The sequence below is a fragment of the Symphalangus syndactylus genome, chromosome X (assembly GCF_028878055.3).
Source record: "Symphalangus syndactylus isolate Jambi chromosome X, NHGRI_mSymSyn1-v2.1_pri, whole genome shotgun sequence".
Lineage (NCBI taxonomy): Eukaryota > Metazoa > Chordata > Mammalia > Primates > Hylobatidae > Symphalangus > Symphalangus syndactylus.
Genome location: NC_072447.2, coordinates 34517176 through 34538167, shown reverse-complemented (window position 1 = coordinate 34538167; position 20992 = coordinate 34517176). Strand labels below are relative to the sequence as shown.

General features: G+C 43.5%; 1 pseudogene; it reads right to left on the bottom strand.

Annotated features, from left to right (window-relative positions):
• Positions 1 to 423: 423 nt before the first annotated feature.
• On the bottom strand, positions 424 to 503 carry LOC129476495 (uncharacterized; annotated as a pseudogene).
• Positions 504 to 20992: the final 20489 nt, after the last annotated feature.

Below are 20992 nucleotides of genomic sequence, written 5' to 3'. Positions count from 1 at the left end.
ACTGGATAGATACTGATATATTTACTAAGTTAGGTTATGCAGGAATTGGAACAAGTTTGAGAGAAGTTTGGGATATGTTGAATTTGAGGTACCATTAATCCAAAGGGGTCTAGAACTAAGAGGAGATGTCTGAGCTAAAGTTTAGCATTAAAATATGATTAATCTCACCTAACAATATATTAACAGTCATGACAACTTTCTTTCTTCCTTTTTAATCTTTTTTAGAGATAGAATCTCGCTCTGTCACCCAGGCTGGAGTGCAGTGGTGCACTCATAGCTCACTGCAGCCTCAAACTCCTGGGCTCAAGTCATCTTCCTGCCTCAGCCTCCCAAGTAGCTAGGACTACAAGCCTGGGCCACTATACCCGGCTAATTTTTTTTTTAATTTTTGTTGTAGAGACAGGGTCTTTCTATGTTGCCTAAGCTGATGACAACTTTCAATCAGCAATAATTGTGCTTTGATTAAAATCTCATTAGCTGCAATATCACCTCTGCACAAAAATTGTCACGACAATTTTGCATTTACATGTATACCTTATAAGGTTATCCACTGCCAATATTTAACAGCCCAGGTGGAAACACACATGCATATATACCATTCCACAGGTAACAAAATTTCAAAAGAAAACCTGATTTGTTGATGAGAATACACGGACAAATAGAGGGGAAAAACACACACTGGGGCCTATCAGAGGGTGGAGGGTGAAGGATGGGAAGAGGAAGAGGATCAGGAAAAATAACTAATGGATACCAGGCTTAATACCTGGGTAATGAAACAATCTGTACAACAAACCCCCGTGACACATGTTCACCTGTGTAACAAACCTGCACATCCTGCACGTGTACCCCTGAACTTAAAAGTTAAAAAAATTAAAAAACAATAACAGAAATAATTCGCAAATCACACACACACCAAAAAAAAACCTGATTTGTTGTAATTCTTGTCTTCCTCTCATTAATTGTAATAGTAACATTTATTGAGTGTTTTCTATATGCCAGGCATTCTAAGTGCTCGCATGTATTTTAATTCTTTCAATCTTTATAAAGATTCTTTAAGATAGATATTGATATTATCATGTCCATTTCACAGATGAAGAGGGTGAGCCACAGACAGAATGAGTAACTGGTCTAGGATTGGCCACCCAATCAGTAGCAGAGATATGAGTCAAGCCAAAGTGGTCTGTGTCCAAACCCAGTGCCCATAACCACTATACCACACTGCCCTACAAAGGGAGGCATTCAACACCCACAAGGATTTCTAGACACAGGGCATACCCCAAAATTCTAAAGTAGTCCCACTTGACCCAGCTCACCGTCTGTAGTCATACAATTCCCCAGCTCCCAGGTTCCCGTGTTTTTAGAAAAATACATTCCCTAAAGTGGCAGCAACGATTGCTTCTTCAAATATTTTTAAGTCTTTGTGCTGCTGGCTCAGATGGTTTTCTTGCTGGCACAGGAAAGCAATAAAGCCAATAAGGAAACTATGAAGAAGAAAGCTTCTCGAAAGAGATTTGAAATCATTTTTCAAAGTATGTAGAAGGGGGAAATGTTTGCAAAACAATAAGATCTGTCTGCAAAACTTTCCAAAAGCTTTAGCCATACCAGGCACTCGAATCTCCAAGAAACCCTTTAATCTCTGAGATAGTGAAGACATCATAAGCATCAGTGCATTAATAACAAAGGACTTGTTTTTTCTGTTGAGCAGCTAAAACATATTTCTTTCCTGGGAAATATTTTCTAGATTTCATCATTCCTGGTCATAAATTATGTATTTTTAAATTGTTGTTACTCAGCTGATAGAGTCAGTTGGACAATTATTTTTACAGAGGCATAACTTGACAGTGATTTAATATCACAAACTTCACTGTGCCTGCTCTAAGTTTGTCATTTGAAAATAAAATCATCTGAGAAAAGCGAATTCATCTTGCACAGAAAAACTATGATAAATTGTACTGTCTTTCACACAGCCCTGGGTAAGGTTCCAAACTCATGTTTCTTTTATCTTATTGGTAAGTCCCCCTCAAATCACAGTTGTCTTAATGCCTATTCCTTCTTTTTTTTCTTTTTCTTTTTATCTATTGTCTCCCTCCACCTACCTTACCCATCTTATCTCCTACTCCTCCTTCTCTCCTATTCTCACCTCCTATCTTCCTAACTCATAGTCTTTACCCTTCTCAATTCCGAAAAGAATTAAATCATGTACATGTATCATGTTTTCAACTTTTGCCATTGGTATATAGCAGGAGTTGGCAAACCACAGCCTGTTGACCAAATGTAGCTCTCTGCCCGTTGTTATAAAGTTTTGTTGGAACACAGGCAAACGTATTTGTTTTCATACCGTCTATGGCTGTTTTTTGTGGTACAAGAGCAGAGTTGAATAGTTGCAACTGAGACCCTATGGCCTGCAAAGCCTGAAATATTTACTATATGGACCTATACAGAAAAACTTTGCTGACCAAAGTGTAGCGCTCAGCCTCTAGCAGCCAGATTTCCGGGGTCTTTGGACATATCTCTCTAGGTCAGGGGCCTGGATCACAATTCGGCTACCTTGTGACCCTAGAAAGTCACTTACCATCTCTGTGCTCCAGTTCTCTCATTTGTAAAATCAGAACCCCCAAAAGTCATTTTTGCCCGTATTTCAGAAGGTCACAGTGATCATACATAAAATTACATTCTCAATATATGAATGGGGAAAGGTATTGAAACACTGTAACTTCAGATCCCAGGAAAATGGTTTTCCAGTGGGCCTCATCCTGAAAAGCATAAATGACCTGGGCAGCAAATAGACCTTCCACTTGAGATATTCCAATCTCAATATTTATTTTTAACTGCTCACTCACCTTCATACCCTCTCTTTCCAGATGTGAGAGTTCTCTTGTGATAAAGAAGCATAAGGCCAGCTTCACATACTCCCTGCAGAAGGAATTCGGTGGCTGAGTCCACCCAGGGAGCTACTAGGCCCAGCACCAACATGAGACCCAATAGCTAGCTGCCAGAAGTTTGTGCTGGCCATGGCCGCTTGAAGTTTGTTCTTTAGCTGCTGTTTTCTCAAGATGTTCCCAGGTTTCCACTTTTGGGCTGAGGCTGCCACCCTGCTTGTTATACTTCAATTTATGAAGCCTGGTGTTGTCATTCAAGCTGTTTAAGGACAACATTGTTTCTCGTCAAACTTACTTGGCAAAATGATCCCCTTGTGAAAACATGGATATGGTACCGAGAGCCTTCGTGGAGATCATGTACATACATGTTTGGGATTGTTTCTCACCTCTTCAACAGAATATTGGAGAATAAACACCCTCTACAGCTATCACAAAATGGCAGTCATCAATATGGCATCATCTTCAGGTCTATAATGAGGAACAATTTGAGAATAGCCCAAATGGGCTCCCTTCCTATATTCCCTATTTGACCGAAGGTGTGAAAAGACTCAGGTGAAAATGTTAATGTCACTTAGAAGAGTCCAGGCTTTAACCTGTGACCACTCCAAATTCCCATCAGCTAGCAAAGTCCTGACAAATTTGATGTGGAGGAAAGAAATGAGAAAGTCCGGGAGTAAGGAACATGGGAGAGAAGGGCATACCCCATGCCTGCATAAAGGGTGTCACAAGGACACAGCTAACCCAGCAAGGGACTCATGCAGAAGACAGCTGTCCACATCTAGCAGGAAGGTGCAAGCACCGGGTTCTTCAAGGCCTCCTAGCTCTTGCTGCTCAAGGCATGTGCATCACCTGGGAGCTTGTCAAAGATGTAGAATCTTAGGCCCTATCCCAGACCAGCTGTACTTTAATGAGATCCCCAGGTGATTCATACTTGCATTAGAGTTGAGAAGTGCTGCCCTAGGGCAGGCTTAATAGTAAAAAAAGGACTTGTGCCAGTTTTTAAGTTGTTGTCCAGTTACTAATTTATTCTCTCAGCTCCAAACCTGCTCTTCTATGCTGTGTTCTGTGACGCTGACGCTGGGGCTCCATAAAGCGCATATCTGCTTTGCCAGCTGCACCTTTTTCAGCTCTGCCAGCCAGATACCACCTCCCAGGAGTCCAGCCCCACAGCCCCTCCTCTGAGCTCAGAGACTTCAGCACCAGCTGAGCGGTGCCCACCCTCAGAGCTCTGAGTTTCAGCAGTATGGGGCCCCTCCTCTAAGTTTCTAGATTTTGATATTTCCAGCTTCTTCCTTTGTTCCCTCAGCCTCAGGGGTGGGGTTCCTGCACTTGCTACCTCTGAAGTACCTTCGAGTTCTCTTTATGCCCTTTCAATTACCTAGTCAACAACAACTTTATACTTCGTTTTCATTAACAATGTCTTTCTATGAAAACCTCACTATTCAAATACCTGGTATGCCTTCTGTCTCCTGATTAGACCCCAAGGTAATCCACCAGAACTAGTCCAGGGACAGGCTGCTCCCACGGGGCGACCAGATGACTTTCTATTGCACCCTCCTCACCACAGAGAAAGCCTAAAAAGAATAACACACCCCACAGCCCCCAAGGAGAGGCCCCTTTTACCCCAGAGGATGTGCCAGCTGTGCTTAAGGGCCAAAGCTAAACCCAGACAGGAAGCGTGGGCAGAGAAGAGGGCCAGAAAAAGAGGCCCCTGGGTTGCTGGCCCACATGTGGCTCAGAGCCCTCAGAAGCCCTGCTACTTCGCACTGTTGAACTTCCCCCAGCTCCTCTGTGCCACTACCTAGTCCCACTATGAGAGGAGACTGGTGTTCAGCAAAAGGAATAGCTCCTTTCTTGGGTTGGAGTGGGGGTGCTGGGGAGCCTCCCCCCACAGCAGCAGGCAATGCAAACAGGGAGTTGAAAAGAGAGGCTGCACATTTTGCTAAAGCAGAGGTGAGTGGGGAATAAAAGCGGGGGCTGGAATTTAAGCACATAGAAGCCCCCACCCCACTCCCAATACAGAGACATACAGGAGTAGAAAGACATAGGGCGGTTCTCTGCAGTGTGTCATCTCACCCGGAAGTAACAGTCCCCTCCTAGGAAATGATGGATTCTGCCTGCTCTCCTCAGCTCTTCAGAAGCAAGAAGTTGTCAGGAATATTCAATTAAAAGGAAAGCCAAAACACCAAAACAAAACAAAAAAGAACCGGAGTGTTTAAATTGCAAAACCCATTTGCAAAAAAAGGGCCTAACAATAATAAAGAAAAAATAAAGATTGATAGTAAACACCAAATGGAGCAAGAATTATGTAATTTGATGGAAGAGAAGTGGAATCAAACAAAATATAGATTTTCAAGGAAATCAGAACCAAGAGTTCTTAATTTCCTTGTGAGTTTGGAAACTACTTAAAAGTATTATTGCTATGAACCATCTCTCTATCTCTCTATACGTTATTTAGATAAAAGTAGAGAAGAGAGACCACTTCACATGTGTGACCCCTACTATGTGCCAGGGATTTGGGTTACAGTGCTGAATTTTAACATCAGTGAATTTTCTGTCATCTGCCAAATAAAACTGTTATTACCATCCCCACTTCAGGAGGAAAATGAAGCTCAGAGGTCCTGAGGCTTACTGGATATTTGGGTGCATGGACAAATGGAATTGGGCTGCAGACTCCATAAGCTGTCTTCCATACCAGGCAGCCTCCTCCCAACAATTTACTTGTGGGTTATTGAAGTCTTCCACTTTTTTTACAGCCTGTCCTGATTTATTGTTTCCTGCATGTTGATTAAAACATTCAGCTTTGCTGGATTTGATTATTTAAGTAGTCTCTTACATAACCCAACTTTGGTTCTACTATTTAAGTATGGAATTTCTAGCCACCGAGAATCTATAGTTCCTTGCTCATCATAAAGAAATCTTCATTTATGATCTCCTTTGCCAAGTATACCCTCAAGTTTTATCTGTACGATGGAGCTTATTCCCTGATAAAATTATGTGCAACCTCGGGATGGAAACCGCAAAGTGAATTGTAACTGAATCATTAGGTAGCACACGCCTCATTTTTGAAAGCCTCTCCATTCATGATGATGCTGTCTAAAGACACCGCCAAGTTGTAGGTTCTTATTTTTTTGTCGGTTCTTATAAACAGACTTCATGTTTTATTATACCAATCGTATGAATGTCAATTGCCCTCTGTAGCAGTGGTTCTCACACTTGAGCGTGCATCAGAATCCTCTGGAGGGCTTGTGAAAACAGATCGCTGGACCTCACCCCCAGAGTTTCTGGGTCAGCAGGTCTGGGATGGAGCCCAAACATTTGTATTTCTAACCAGTTCCCCAGTGATGCTGATGCTGCAGGTCTAGAGACCATACTTTGAGAAGCACAGCTCTGTAGGAAGGCTATAGAAAATGAACTAGCCATCCCCACCTTTCTTCTTTAGTAATGAAACCCTGATTTTAATTTGGGGTGAAAATGCCTCTAGCCAAAAAGATTCTATTTCTCAACCTCTCTTGCAACTTGGTATGGCCATGTGACTAAGTTCCAGCCTGTGAGCTATAAACAAAAGTGTTGTGTGGGAATTCCAGGAAAGCTGCTTGAGGGAAGCTGAGTCACTGGGAAGAGGCCTATGCTATGTAGCCCCTATGATGCCACCTCCTGGGATTTAGGCCCTCGTACAACCCCCTCTGCTTGAGTGTGGGCTGGATTTCTAATGGGAGAAGCCAGCTGCCATGTCATAAGGCAGCCCTGTGGAGGGGCCTACATAAGTGAGCTTGAAAGGGGACCTTGTGAGGCCTGCCAACAACTGCAGAAGTGAGCTCAGAAGTGGATCCTCCCCAGTTGAGCTAGAGATGACTGCAGCCCCTGCTGACACCTTGATTGCAGCCTGTAAGAGCATGAGCCACGACCACACAGCTAAGCTGCTCCCGATGATGAGCCACAGACACTGTGAGATAGTGTTTATCATATCCAGCCCTCAAGTGTTGGGGTAATTTATTACACAGCAATACACCACTAATCCAGAACCCCTTGACCTCCCTCAGCTGTTTCATTCTGCTGGCCTTGTACCTGGGTACAGGAGTGAGAGCTGCACAAGCCTCTCTCCACCATAAGGACAGAACCCACAGGATGAGCATGGCAGAGTCAGATGGAGAAATCTGGGTCCTGTGGATGCCTGAAAGCCAACACAGGGCTGCACACTTCCTGACTCTCTTTACATGAGGGAGAAATAGACTCCTCTCTTATTGAAGCTTGAAAAAAAAAAAAAAAAAAAAAAACATGTATGCCTGGCTCTCTTCCTTTCATCAAGTCTCTAAAATAGCAATATAATTTTTAATAGACACTTAGCTCTTGCTATGTGCCAGACTGCGTCTAAATGCTTTACAGATATTAACCCATGAAATTGTCATCACAACCCTATTGTGAGTTCCACTTTGCAGATGAGTAACCTGGAGCTCAGAGAGGTTAAGTGACTTGCTGAAGGTCACCCAGCTAGGAGGTGGCAGAGCCGGGATTATCAATCCAGGCACTCTGGCTGCAAAGTCTGTGCTTTTAGCCATGAAGCCCTGTTGTGTTAACATTTACTAAGCACTTCCTGAGTGCCAAACATCATGCTAATTGCTTCACACTTTTTACAGATGAGGAATCTGAAGCTCAGAGAGGGTTAAGTACCTTTCTCAAAACCACAGTCTAGAAGTGGCAAGTTGAAATTCAAATCTACATTTCTTTGCTTCTAGGGCCAGCACTCTTACTACTTGGGAAATGACGCTTCTATTCTGGGCTTCATTTGTCTTCAAGCATTCCCAGTGACTGCGTCATTTAGCCCAGTGCTCCCCAAACTTGGCTGTGCTTACAGATCACGTGGGGTTCTTGGTATACAGAGATTTTGACTCTGTTTATCAAGTAGGTATGAGCTTTGGCCTGAGAATCCGCATTTCTCACACACCACCCACTGCCTCTCTTACCATGTGACTGTAATGCTACTGGTTCAGGGACCACGATTTTCATATCAGGGATCCACTTCCCCCTAAACTTCAAGCCATATGGGAACATCACCTCTCTTGTGGTAGTGGTCCTCCTAAATTCAGGCCAATCGGCTCATTCCCTCCTGTCTCATGTGGCCTTCCTGTCTCTTCTGACTGCAGGGGCTGTGTTTCTCCTGGAAGGATGGAGGAGACTGACATTCTCCTTAGCAAGGCTTGACCTTAAGTGGCTATAAAACAAGAGGGAACTGGAGGAGGTGGTCAATCAAGTTCTTTCCAGCTCTAAAAGTTCTTGATTTTGTGCACAATATGATTTTCTGCCACTTCCCACACCTTTGTACTTCTCTGATGAAGCAACAAAGTAATCTGAATTACCACATAATTAAATGCATCTCATTTGACACAGGGGAAATCAGCGTGTCCAACAGAGAAGCAAAGAGACTTGCCAGGTTGTAGAGCTAAGGGGCTGGCGAGCTGTGACCAGATGCTGGTGTTTCTCAGGCTTGACTACGCCTCTGGGGGTCCAGTTAAAATACAGAGGCTGATCCAGGAGGTCTGGGGTGGCACCAGAGAGTCTGCATTTCTAAGCAGTTCTCAGGTAAAGCCGATGCTGCTGGCCCAGGGACCTCGCTTTGAGGGGCACAGATCCAGGGTGCTTTTCTCATACTACTGCTCTCCTCTCCAACTGGGCAACTGCAGCATCAGTAATGTAGCCCCCATGCACAGAAGAGGCAGGAAGAACAAAGTGAGACAGGAAGGAATGAGCCCAGTGGCCCGAATTTAGGAGGACCACTACCACAAGAGAGGTGAGGTTCCCGTACGGCCCGAAGTTCAGGGGGAAGTGGTTAGAGTCCCTGCGAGTGCTGAGAACACAACAAAAGCAAAGTACATACACACAGACGCAACTTCCGGCTCTTGGGCAGAGCTTTTCTGGCATTTTTCTGACACAAGCGCCAGTCCCCCAACAACCCCCAACCCCACCGAGCTGATCTTGGCCCTGTAGGCACAAATCTGGGTGGCATCGGGAGTACAGGGGCCTAGCCTCAGGGGAAGCCCCCAGGAGACAGCCTGACTTTCAGCACTGGTTCCTATGCATCTAGGAAACTTGTGACCTCGATTTAGTCTTAAGCAAATGATCACTGTGTGCCTAGCACTGTGCTAGGTGCTCTGGGAGACACAAAGTATAAAATATAGTCTCAGGCCCAGGAAGAAATATGGTCTTCCCTACATGCACACGTATGTTTATTGCAGCACTATTTACAATAGCAAAGACATGGAACCAACCCAAATGTCCATCAATGATAGACTGGGTAAGGAAAATGTGGCACACATACACCATGGAATACTATGCAGCCATAAAAAGGAATGAGATCATGTCCTTTGCAGGGACATGGATGAAGCTGGAAGCCATCATCCTCAGCAAACTAACACAAGAACAGAAAATCAAATACCACATGTTCTCACTCATAAGTGGGAGTTGAACATTGAGATCACATGAACACAGTGAGGGGAACAATACACACCAGGGCCTGTTGGGGATCGGGGGTGAGGGGAGGGAGCTTAGAGAACGGGTCAATAGATGCAGCAAACCACCATGACACATGTATACCTATGTAACAAACCTGCACGTTCTGCACGTGTATCCCTTTTCTTTTTTTAGAAGAAAAAAAAAAGAAATATGGTCTTCCCCCGATGGCTCACGCCTGTAATCCCAGCACTTTGAGAGGCAGGTAGATCACTTAATGCCAGGAGTTCGAGACCAGCCAGGCCAACACGGCAAAACCCTGTCTCTACTAAAAATACAAAAATTGGCCCAGTGTGGTGGCAGGCACCTGTAATCCCAGCTACTCGGGAGGCTGAGGCAGGAGAATCGCTTGAGCCAGGAGGTGGAGGTTGCAGTGAGCCGAGATCACATCACTGCACTCCAGCCTGGGCAACAGAGGGAGAGTCCGTCTCAAAAGGAAAAAAAAATACCACACACGCACACAAAAAATATGGTCTCTACCCTCGAGGAATTTGTCATCTAGGTAGGGGAGCCATTGTGAAGCAAGCTGGGAATTTAAGAGCGTTCCTAACTTGGCAGTAAGGTACTGGATGTGCAGTGGGAAGTCTCAGATAAAGAAATGGATATGGGTCTGAGAAAGTCAGAAAAGGCTTCATGGAAGAGGTGATACCTGAGTCGGGGTCTTAGGTAGATGCGGTCAAGTACTAAAGTGGCCCCAATTCCTCCCTGTTCTCTGTATCTTCACTGTTTGCCATGAAACTTTGTAGCGCTCCATCCCCGGCCACTTTAATTCTGGACTCAGCCATGTAGCTTGCTTTGGACATTAGGATATTAAAATTCTTCACAAAGCAGGGATCTGAAAAATTGCTTACATAGTTTCACTTGCCTTTTTATGCCTCAGTCACCACCAGGAAAATATGCCCAGGTGTATGCCCAGGCAAGCAGGGCACAGCCAATTCATCCCAGTTGTCCCAGCCAATAGCCAGCCAGACCCCAGACATAGGATCAAGCTCAGCCAAGGTCAGCAGAGCCACCTAACCAACCTCCCCAGGGGTGCAAGCACTGAGTTCTTACTGTTGTATGCCACGGAGGTTCTGTGGCTGTTTTTATGCAGCATTATTATGAAAACACGTAACTGATACAATAGGCAATGAGGTTGGAAGAAAAGAACACTCAAACATTTCCTGCAGTGACTCCTTCAGAAAACTGGCTTTGTGTGGTATTAATTGCTACTTAAAACCAAGTTCCCCTGGTTAAATGCACTTGAGAACCACAGTAAATGAAGATAACAGATTTCTTGATGAAGGACTTCCCAGGGCCTTGACTGTGAAATTGTGCACCGTGAAACTCCAGGAGGCAGCATTCAGAATGCAACATGTCCCAAACATTTTTTGAAGTGTTCAGGCATATAGGACCTGTTAGTCTCAGCAAATCATGTGTCATTTCATAACTAGCAGATAAGTTGCCCCAGGACAGGAATATTGTCCTTCTTGTCTAGTGTTGTCTCTGGAGACCTAGGGCGATGCTTGCCACATGAGCACCCGGTAAATATGTGTGCAAGGAAGGCAGAGAGGGAAGGGAGAAGGGAGGTAGCACAGATGTGGTGTTTTCTTGCCTCTGCTCTTCAATTTGTACCATTGCTTCTGCGAACCATAAATGTATTGGCTTTATCTACCTGGTGAGCCCCAATTATCCTTCAAAACTCAGCTTACAAGTCATCATTTCCCTGAAAACCTCTCTGACCTCCTCAAGCAAAGTTGGGTAATTCATTCACCGTTATAGATACTGTAAGTACTGTTGCTTCTGTCCACATCCCCTGCAGTGCTGGGGGCTGCATTGTCGATTTCATCTTTCCTACCATACTAAGTGTAAAGTCCACCATACTGTAGGTGCTTAATGAGTATGCACTAGAAAGAGGCCAGGAGAGAGGGAGGGAGGGAGGGAGAAAGCAAAGAGATGGACGGGGAGGAAAGAGAGAATGAGGGAGGGAGGAAGGAAGAGGGAGAGAGGGAGGTAGAAATTAATAAAGCATACTCAGAGATCATTTTCATAATAGCAAATGGTTGGTAATGATAGGATTGGAGAGGTTCCCTGGGGATGTGTAGTGGAGAGACATGGATATAAGAAAATGAGTTTACCCTGTATTCTGTAAGAAGCCACAGCAAGGAGGTAGCATTAGATAAGCTTTCCTCTGCAAATTGTTTTCAGTCGACAGGTAAAATGCTACTATACTACGTATTCCAAGGTAACCTGAATACAATTTAAGTTATTTACTTAATAGAGGAGATCATATGTAGCAAAAAGAAAAAAAATTGCACAAGGCCTTCAACTGCCTTAAACTAACATAAAGATCTCTGGAGATGGAGTGGAAATGCTGCACTCAACTGGGGCCGGGTAACCAGAAATGGTCACTCATGAGACTGAACCATGTGTTTACATGGTAAATATTGAATCAAATCTGCCCTCTGTTGCTAAACAGAGGGATGAGTCCCAAGAAGCATAATCTACAATCGGAGTGCAAGAAAATGTTTTCTTTTTTTAAAGCCAGTAACAGTACAAATAAGTGTTTAATCAAGATTCATTTATCGCTAGCCCTTATGAATGGAACGTAAAGAGCCTGTCAAATTTACGAGTTCCATTCTCTACCCTTCACATTTTCAAATAGATGCTAACAGTTTACTCACGACTGTCATACCTGCCGAAGTTGAAGGAATGATTTGTATTTTTCTGAAAGTGGCCCGGCATCATAGGTATCTTAAATGTTCTACACTAAATAAGAGAAAATCAGAATGTAACAAGTGTGTCTGTTTTATACACTGGTAGTCTCAACTAATTCAAAGGTGGCTGAGAGCACTAAGCAAGCTAAATCTTATTTGTATTAACATTTTAATAAGAGGTGAAGATTCAATTCTGCCCAAATCTAAACAAGCCAAAAGAATTACAGAAGTAGGTCAATTATCCAGAAGCTTCCAAAAATATAAGAAACTTCGTGGGGCGAGGGGGAGGGATGTGCACCTGCACTCTCGTGCATGCGTTAGGGTGCGTTGGGGAGGCAGGAGAACGGATTTGAAGAGATTTCAGCATGTGGATATTCCAGAGCATCTGTTGCTGTCAATATATTGGGGTGGGGGTGACATTATTTAGGCACATCCAGGAACGGATGAGGTTAAGTAACAGATGTGTTACTTACCGATATAACCAGTATAGTCCATGTAAACTGTGGCTGAAAATATTTGAGGACACCCACATCCCATCAAAAAAATTTTGAATATAACTAGAACTTTTACAAAGCTGATTGGATTGTTCTATGTTTATAAAAGATCTTAATGGCAGAAAAAGGACGCTCATATTGGGGTCAAAAAAGAAGGCTCAGTCAGAAAGCAAGAATCAGCTGGTATCAGTGCAACCACCCAGGAGTGAAGGCACTGCACAGCCAAAATGGACACCCCACCCTACTCAACAGGTCTACCCCTGCGGTAGGCTATAAAATGGCCCCCTAAATGATACCCACATTCGAATCCCTGGAACCTGTGAATGTTAACTTACATGGCAAAATTGACTTTGCAGATGTGATTAAATTAAGGATCTTCAGATGGGGGATTTTCCTGTATTATCCAGGTGGGTCCTAAATTATGCCATCATATGTATCCTTATAAGAAAGAGGCAGAAAGAGATTTGACATACACAGAGAAAGCAATGTGAAGATGGGAGCAGAGATTGCAGTGATGCAGCCACAACCCAAGGAATGTTGAGTAGCCATTAGAAGCTGGAAGAGACAAGAAACAAGTTCTCCCCTAGAGCCTCCAAAGGGAGTGTAGCAACAGCTTGATTTGGGCCCAATGATACTGATTTAGGACTTCTGACCTCCAGATCTGTTAGAGAATACATTTTACTTGTTTTAAGCCACTCAATTTGTGGGAATTTGTTGCAGTGGTTACTGGGGACTAATACAACCCCCCTACCTCAGGATGAGTTCCTCAGGCAGTCAGAGCTTGAGGACACTAACCATTACACTCAACAAATGACCTCTCATCCCTCCCCCTTGGCCCTTCATGCTCTGCTGTCCCAGCTCTGATTCCTTGCTCTCCTGTTAGCCTTCTGGATTATAATTTGGCTGTTTTTGCAGATTCAAAAGAGAGAGACTATACCAGTTTGTACCAGAAGGCACAAACTTTTTGGTCTGCGCAGCAGTGAGGTTTTCTATTGTGAATTCACTTTAGATTTATGCATCAGTGTCTGTGAGACTGGCTAGAAGAAGCCAACCCCTCAAACTTGGGTAGCCTCGGTCACACTAACAGAATCAATTTTCTGGAGCTGCAGTGTTGAAGCCTCAACATGCACATTCATAACGATCTCTCCAACTTATGTAGCTTGGATGTTTGTTCCCCTCAAATATCATGTTGTATTGTAATCCCCAATGTTGGAGGTCGGACCTAGTGGGAGGTTCTTGAATCATGGGGCTAGATTTCTCATGGATTGTTTAGCACCATCCTCTTGGTGCTGTGCTGATGATAGTGAGTTCTCATGAGATCTGCTTGTTTAAAAGCGTGTGGCACCTCCCCCAAGCCCCTCCCTCTCTGCTCCTGCTCTAACTATGTGGCATGCCTGCTCCGCTTCACCTTCTGCCATGAGTTAAAGCTCCCTGAGGCCTACCCAGAAGCCAAGCAGATGCCAGCACCATGCTTGTTCTGCCTGTAGAACCGTGAGCCAATTAAACCTCTTTCCTTTATAAATTACCCAGTCTCTGGTATTTCTTTATAGAATTGTGAGGATGGCCTAACACACCAGCCTACTAAAACCCCAGACTGGGCACCCAGCCATCCTTCCTTGATAACATATCCAGCTCTTCCATCAAAATATAACTGTTGCCTGCACTGATTGAACTCATTTCAGGTACTTTTATTGGTGCATCTTTTCTCCTCAATATATATAAGAATATTATGATTAGCACCATAAGACAGAGTGAGAAAAAAATAAAAATAAAAAAGAGCATTAAGAAAACAGGCCCTTGGCGTGTTTGTTGAGACTCATTCAGTTGCAAATGAAATAAACCCCAACTCAAATTATCTTATATACACAAACCAAAAGGAAATTTATTTCCCTTCATAACTGAGAGGTTCAAAGAGAAGGCTTCAGCTTCAGGCATGGCTGGATCCAGGGGTCCAATAATATAACCAGGAATTTGTCCCTTTCTGTCCATCTCTCAATTCTGTCTTCCTCTTGTTGACTTTTAGTCTCTGTTAAGTCTTCCTCTCTGGGTAGCAGGAATATCCATTAGAAGTTCAACAGTTACCCTTATATCTAGCAATCACAGCAAAAAGGGGTTACCTCTTTACTATTTGTTGCAGCAAAAATTCTTGGAGAAGCTCTAATTAGGGGTAGAGCTAGGGTTATAGCTCCATCTAGGGTTATAGCTCCATCTTTGAGCCAATCACTGTTGCCAGGAAGCTTTGTGTTAAATTGTCAACATAGCCATTAACTTTTAAAATGTTTCAGTATGAGCCGCCTGCTGTGGCACACTCCTGTAATCCCAGCACTTTGGGAGGCTGAGGCAGGCGGATCACTTGAGGCCAGGAGTTCGAGACCAGCCTGGCCAACACAGTGAAACCTGTCTCTACTAAAAATACAAAAATTAGCCTGGCGTGGTGGTGCACACCTCTAATCCCAGCTACTCAGGAGGCCGAAGCAGGAGAATTGCTTAAACCTGGCGAGGCGGAGGTTGCAATGAGCCGAGATCATGCCACTGCACTCCAGCCTGAGTGACAGAACAAGACTCTGTCTCAAAAAAGAAAAGTTTTGGTATGAACAAAGTAAAATATGTATATAAATCAAGTCTGATCTCCACCCTAGGTGGGATTAACATCTAAAATCCTCTAATCAGGAATCAACACCCCAGGGGTGATAATTAGCATGGAAGTACTTTCATCAGGAATCAGCACCTTCCCAATGTCCCAGCAGGAAAAAGGCAGCCCATTCAAATTAGGATAATTCAAAGAGAAGTGTGAATAAGGGATACAGAAATCACAAAGGATAGTGAAGTACTCAAAAACTAGTAACAACAGGGCTGTTACTACTTATAGACCCAAAGGGATGAGGGAAAGGAACAGTTACCAGAACCAGGCAGGAGAAAGTCATGTAGACAGTGCCACCTTGACAACAACCTTGACCTTCGTGATCGTCAGTGCCAGTGGGGCAGCCCTGCAGGGATGGGGTTGAAGGAATAATTACCCTAACCCTACTCTCCTCCCCTGTCCAATCATCCGCTGGGCTCACCATTAGCCAAACACAAGTAGAAGCCAGAGGGTAAGGGAGCCGGTCTAGACACGTGGGCCTCCCAGGTCAGAGAGCAAAGGAAGAAAGGCAAGCAGTTGCATCTAAACAGTCAAACAGAAAACATTCAGTAGCAAATGTGAGGATGTAGCACTTAAAATATCTTATCAAAATCTACACCTAGAGTGTTTCCTAATTATTGATAATATAAAGAATGTCAGGAAAATGTTATAGGTGAAATGAGTAATATTCAAAGTAGTAAATGATTAGGAAAAATGTAGAAGCCCACTCTCCCCCACTTTGCATGAGGACCCGGCAAGCCAGGCATTCTAATGGCACAGGCAGCACTTAAAGGCCAGAGCCCCACTTTCCTGCATCCCTCTACTTCAAGGAGAACCATGTCCCCTGGTCCACTTATAGGGCTGGCTCGTCCTACCATCAGAATATTGTGGCATCCACAAGAGACTCTCATGCGAGGTGTTCTTTCAAGTATCCAGGTAAAAATGAAACTTCCCAGAACTACAAAACATACTGAATGGTGTGTTTGGGGCCTGCTTGCTAATAAATACTCATGCATTTGGTCTAAGACTTGCTTTCATTGTAGGATGCTATCTGGGAACGGGGTTATGGGGAAAGGACACATGGCTTCCACCTGCTGCTAGCCACCAGAGGCTCCCAGCATCTGCCAAGAGAGGCCAACGTTTGTTGAAAGGCCGGGTGGAATCATGTGTCCAACACTGTGGTAAGGAGGAGAGATCATCTCCATCTAATCCATCTGGAATGGATTTTCTGTGAACAAAGTAAGTTCTTCCACAAGAAAAAGGTTGGGGAGGGAAGGACAGGATATTAGGTGGACAATAACTAAAGCTGCCCCAGTTTACTACACTTTCATTTATGGATTTAACTTTCATGGTTCTGACCATTCCTGAGTCACCTCGAATACCCATGATATTCATACTTTTTAATTTTGCAAAGGCACGGAATTGCACTGCCTATGCCATAAAGCCAGAAAGCAGTGAAAAGGTACTTAGCTAATAAATGAGCCTAGTGACCACCTGTCAGCCACATCTCAGAGTGGCTTTGTTCTTCTCTCCTGCATCTACATGGAAAGCTGGTGACAAAAGGCAAACTTTGTTCCTTAGTGAAAGCGTCTCTCTGATGGCAGCAACTATTAATGTTTGTGCTGGAAGTGAAGAAGCAGCAAGGTATTTTATAAACAGACTACAAATACGCTGTATTAAAATCATCGTAAGTCTGAAAGGGCCACTCAAATATTTCAGTTTTACTTGACTGCGTATTATGAGTGAGTCTAAATGTCATAATGTATTCAAGAATGGCCTAGAACATACCTCATGAATGACATGGGCCTACTACATAAGCAATATCTGCCTAACATTCATGATCCAGGTTTCAGTTATCTATGCTTGCATAGCAAAGTATTCCAAAACTTAGCTTCTTAAAGCAAAAAATAGCTTATTTAATCACAGTTCTGCAATCCGGCCTGGACTCAGCTAAGCAGTTCTGCCGGTCTTGCCAGCAATCACTCATGTGCCTGCATTCAGCTGGCAGGTTGGTTGGGGCCTGGGCTCAGCTGGGACACTGGGATGCTTGGGTCTCCCTCTCTCTCACATGGCCTCTTCATGTGTTCTCTTCAACAGGACAGTCAAACTTTTTTTTTTTTTTTTTTGAGACAAAGTTTTGCTCTTGTCGCCCTGGCTGGAGTGCAATGGCCCGGTCTCGGCTCACTGCAACCTCTGCCTCCCAGGTTCAAGCAATTCTCCTGTCTCAGCCTCCCAAGTAGCTGGGATTACAGGCGCCCACCACCACGCCCAGCTAATTTTTGTATTTTTGGTAGAGACGAGGTTTCACCATGTTAGTCAGGCCGTTCTCGAACTCCTGACCTCAGGCAATCCGCCCACCTCAGCCTCCCAAAGTGCTGGGATTACAGGCATGAGCCACCGCGCCCGGCCTGTCAGGCTTTTATATGGTGGTTCAGAGCTCCCAGGAGCACAAAAGCAGAAAGTAGCAGGTCTTCTTAAGGCTTAATCTTTGAACACACTCTACTAATTAAAGTGAGTCACAAGGCCAACCCAGTTTCAAGGGACGGCAACTATGCAGGGGCAGGGATATAAGGAGACATAATTCATAAGGCTATGGATGTAATAGACTACCACAACTCCCCTCATACTCTAGTCCTAGGTGCTTTGGGCTATTCTTTCATTAAATAAATCCAGATGGATCCTCATTTTGTAGATGATTAAAGTGAGGCTTACAAAGGTTAAGAAAGTATTCCAAAGTCATCTAGTTAGATTTGAATCCAAAGGCAGTGCTCAATCCACTAACCACAGGATGTCTTACTAGCTTCAAAACATGCAATTAAATTCAGTTCCTGGGAAGGTTTTCATCAGGTGTTTCCATCTGGTGTTCCCAGGCAAAAGGGCAAAATATAAATGCCCTTTTATCTTTTCTTCTCACCTCTTTATCCTCTACCCCAGTATCAGCATACTCTGCTTCTGGACTTCCAGCAACTCAGATTTCAAAGCGAATCTCATCTGGTTTTTTCTAGGCACAAAATTAATGATACTCGCTTCCACATACAAAATGGCACCCACTTAACAGCTAAGACTGAGCTCAAGCACATCTACACCTGGGCTTCCCTTGCCCCTGATTCCCCAGCCCTCCATGGCCCAAGGTGAAGGCTCGCAATACTCCTCAAAGGTGCTACTATATGCCACTCCCCACTCTGAGGTCCTTGAATCAGCTTTCAGCTCAGGTAGTAGCATCAAGGAGGTCTTGAGGCTGTAGACCCTGGGCCATTGAGCTGAAGGTGACAAGCCTAGACTGGCAGTCTCAAAGGAGGAGAGGGCACCTCAGGATATAGAGGCAGCAATCCATGTATAGGAGTCCTGAAAGCCACCAGGAAAGGGTTTTTTTTTTTATTATTAATTGACATCCCCAAAAACTTACCAGAGGCTTAATCTATTCACAAATAGCTTTAAAACATTTTGACATAAAAAATTGACTTTAACAGCTATTCCTAGCAGTCTGGTACCAAGCCAGTACACTGAATGTTCAATTTCAGTTCCTGTTTTCCCTGCCCTGGGCACCAAGATGGTTTGGGAAGATAAAGAACAGAGAGAAAAGAGGGCCCACTTGAGTCACACTTGGGCACACTGTTCCTCACAGTTCAGCAGTACCTCTGTACCAAAGGGTACACCCCCTCCTATGACGCCACCACTCTCAAGCCCACAGTCTATGACCCAGAGCCTTACAGCCTTAAAACCTCCTTGGCCTATACAACTCAGGCTGAAAGCTATTTGAAAACCTCAAGGTGGAAAGCAGCAGCATAGGAACCCTTTTGAGGAACATTGAGGATCTCCACCTTGGGCCCTACAGGAGTGATGAATGAGGGACAATGGAAGCCCACATGTTGGTATGTTTCAGCCCAGCCTCAGCTTTAAGTGGGTGCCATTTTGTGTGTGCATGTGAGACAATTTGAAGATGAGAGGAAAATCTCATCTGCATCAGAGCAAGAAAAGCACAAAAAATTATACACCTCTGTAAATGTAATACTAATTACATCATTTAAGTGATCTGTTTACCTTTTGAGCTAAATCACCTTTCAGCATAATAGCAAATATGTACATATCATTAACATGTGTCCTGTTGATATGGTTTCAAGTTATAGTTGATTATGACAGTAATCCATGAGACTCTATGAGCAATATATTAAAATCAGTCTTTTCGCCTTATAATTATATCATGAATTTTCAGTCTGTAATTTGCTGCTCATAAAATATACTGTAGTCACAGCTTAAACAATTTAAGAAAATGTTAGCTATTACTCAAATCATAATATTGTTTTTTCTCTATTTAATCATTTGTCAAAAATTCTATGATTTTCTATTTAAATAATCAATGATCTTTGGCTGTGGCACCTTTTTTTTTCTATCAGATACACTTTTAAATACATGGTGATATGGTTTGTCTGTGTCTCCATCCAAATCTCATCTTGATTTGTAGCTCCCATAATCCCCACGTGTCATGGGAGGGACCCAGTGGGAGGTAATTGAATCATGGGGGCAAGTTTTTCTCATGCTGTTCTCATGATAGTGAATAAGTCTCATGAGATCTGATGGTTTTATAAAGGGAAGTTCCCCTGCATATGTGCTCTTGCCTGCTGCCATGTAAGACATGCCTTTGCTGCTCCTTCACCTTCTGCCATGATTGTGAAGCCTCCCCAGCCATATGAAACTATGAGTCCATTAAACTTCTTTTTATTTATAAATTACCCAGTCTCAGGTATTTCTTCATGGCAGTATGAAAATGCACTAATACATACGGTGTTTCTCTTCACTTATGCTTAGGCACATCTAATATCTTGCATTTCCTAGGACCAGGACCACAGAAGGAAAATGTGGCAGAACATTTCACCTTTACCTTTCATCTATATATAATTTTTTTAATTTACCTGAGCTTCATTACTGGGCATTAGGAAGACAGTATATAGGAGAAAGCGAAATCCCGGTTATCAAGGTGGTGGAGTACTCAGCTGCATAAGAATGACTTTTTTTCCAATTATTTTGGGCAGGGGCTATACATTACAAGATGCTAAGGGCCAAGGATGATAGGATTACTGGGTGAGATCTCAACAAGAAGGCAAGCATCTCCAAATCGAAACAAAGATTGCATGCACAGGTTTACCCTTCTATTTGCTTCCAATAGGGTACCTGCTACAAAATAACCTAAGCAAATTGGTGATTCACACATTTTAGGATTTTTTGGATGCATAGGGGTAGCCTTCAAGAGTTAGAAATAGGTGAGAACAATAGGTCTCCTCTCTAACAACCTCACTAGCAGGTCGTGTGCTATAATAAAAGCAAGTCTATCAGACCAAATTCTGACACTCATACAAATAGTCATGCAAAGAGACATCTAGACAGCCATCCAATCGGTTCTGGAAGTTCAATGTTCTATCTTGGTGACCCTTTAGCTGCTCCTGCTATATCTTACATGAAAGGTTCACATGAGATAAATGTGCAATATTAATTGAAACTGTTGAATTTACCAAAACTTCTAGTCAGAATCAGGCAATCAAGTCCTCCAATAAATAGCTAAACAAGGGACCAGTCTGGAATCCTAAGCCTAGAGTGCCATTTTAAAGGTCTGGGGGTTATTGGTCTCACTGAATTCTTATACCCCTATTGCGCAAGGGCAGGACATCCTAGACAATATTTCTAACAATACACACTTCTTGAATAACACTCATTTCACCAGTGAAAATCATTTCTAACATCCATTAGGCTAATTAATAAGTCTGTGATATTGAGCTGAGGATTGATATTTGAAGGCTTATA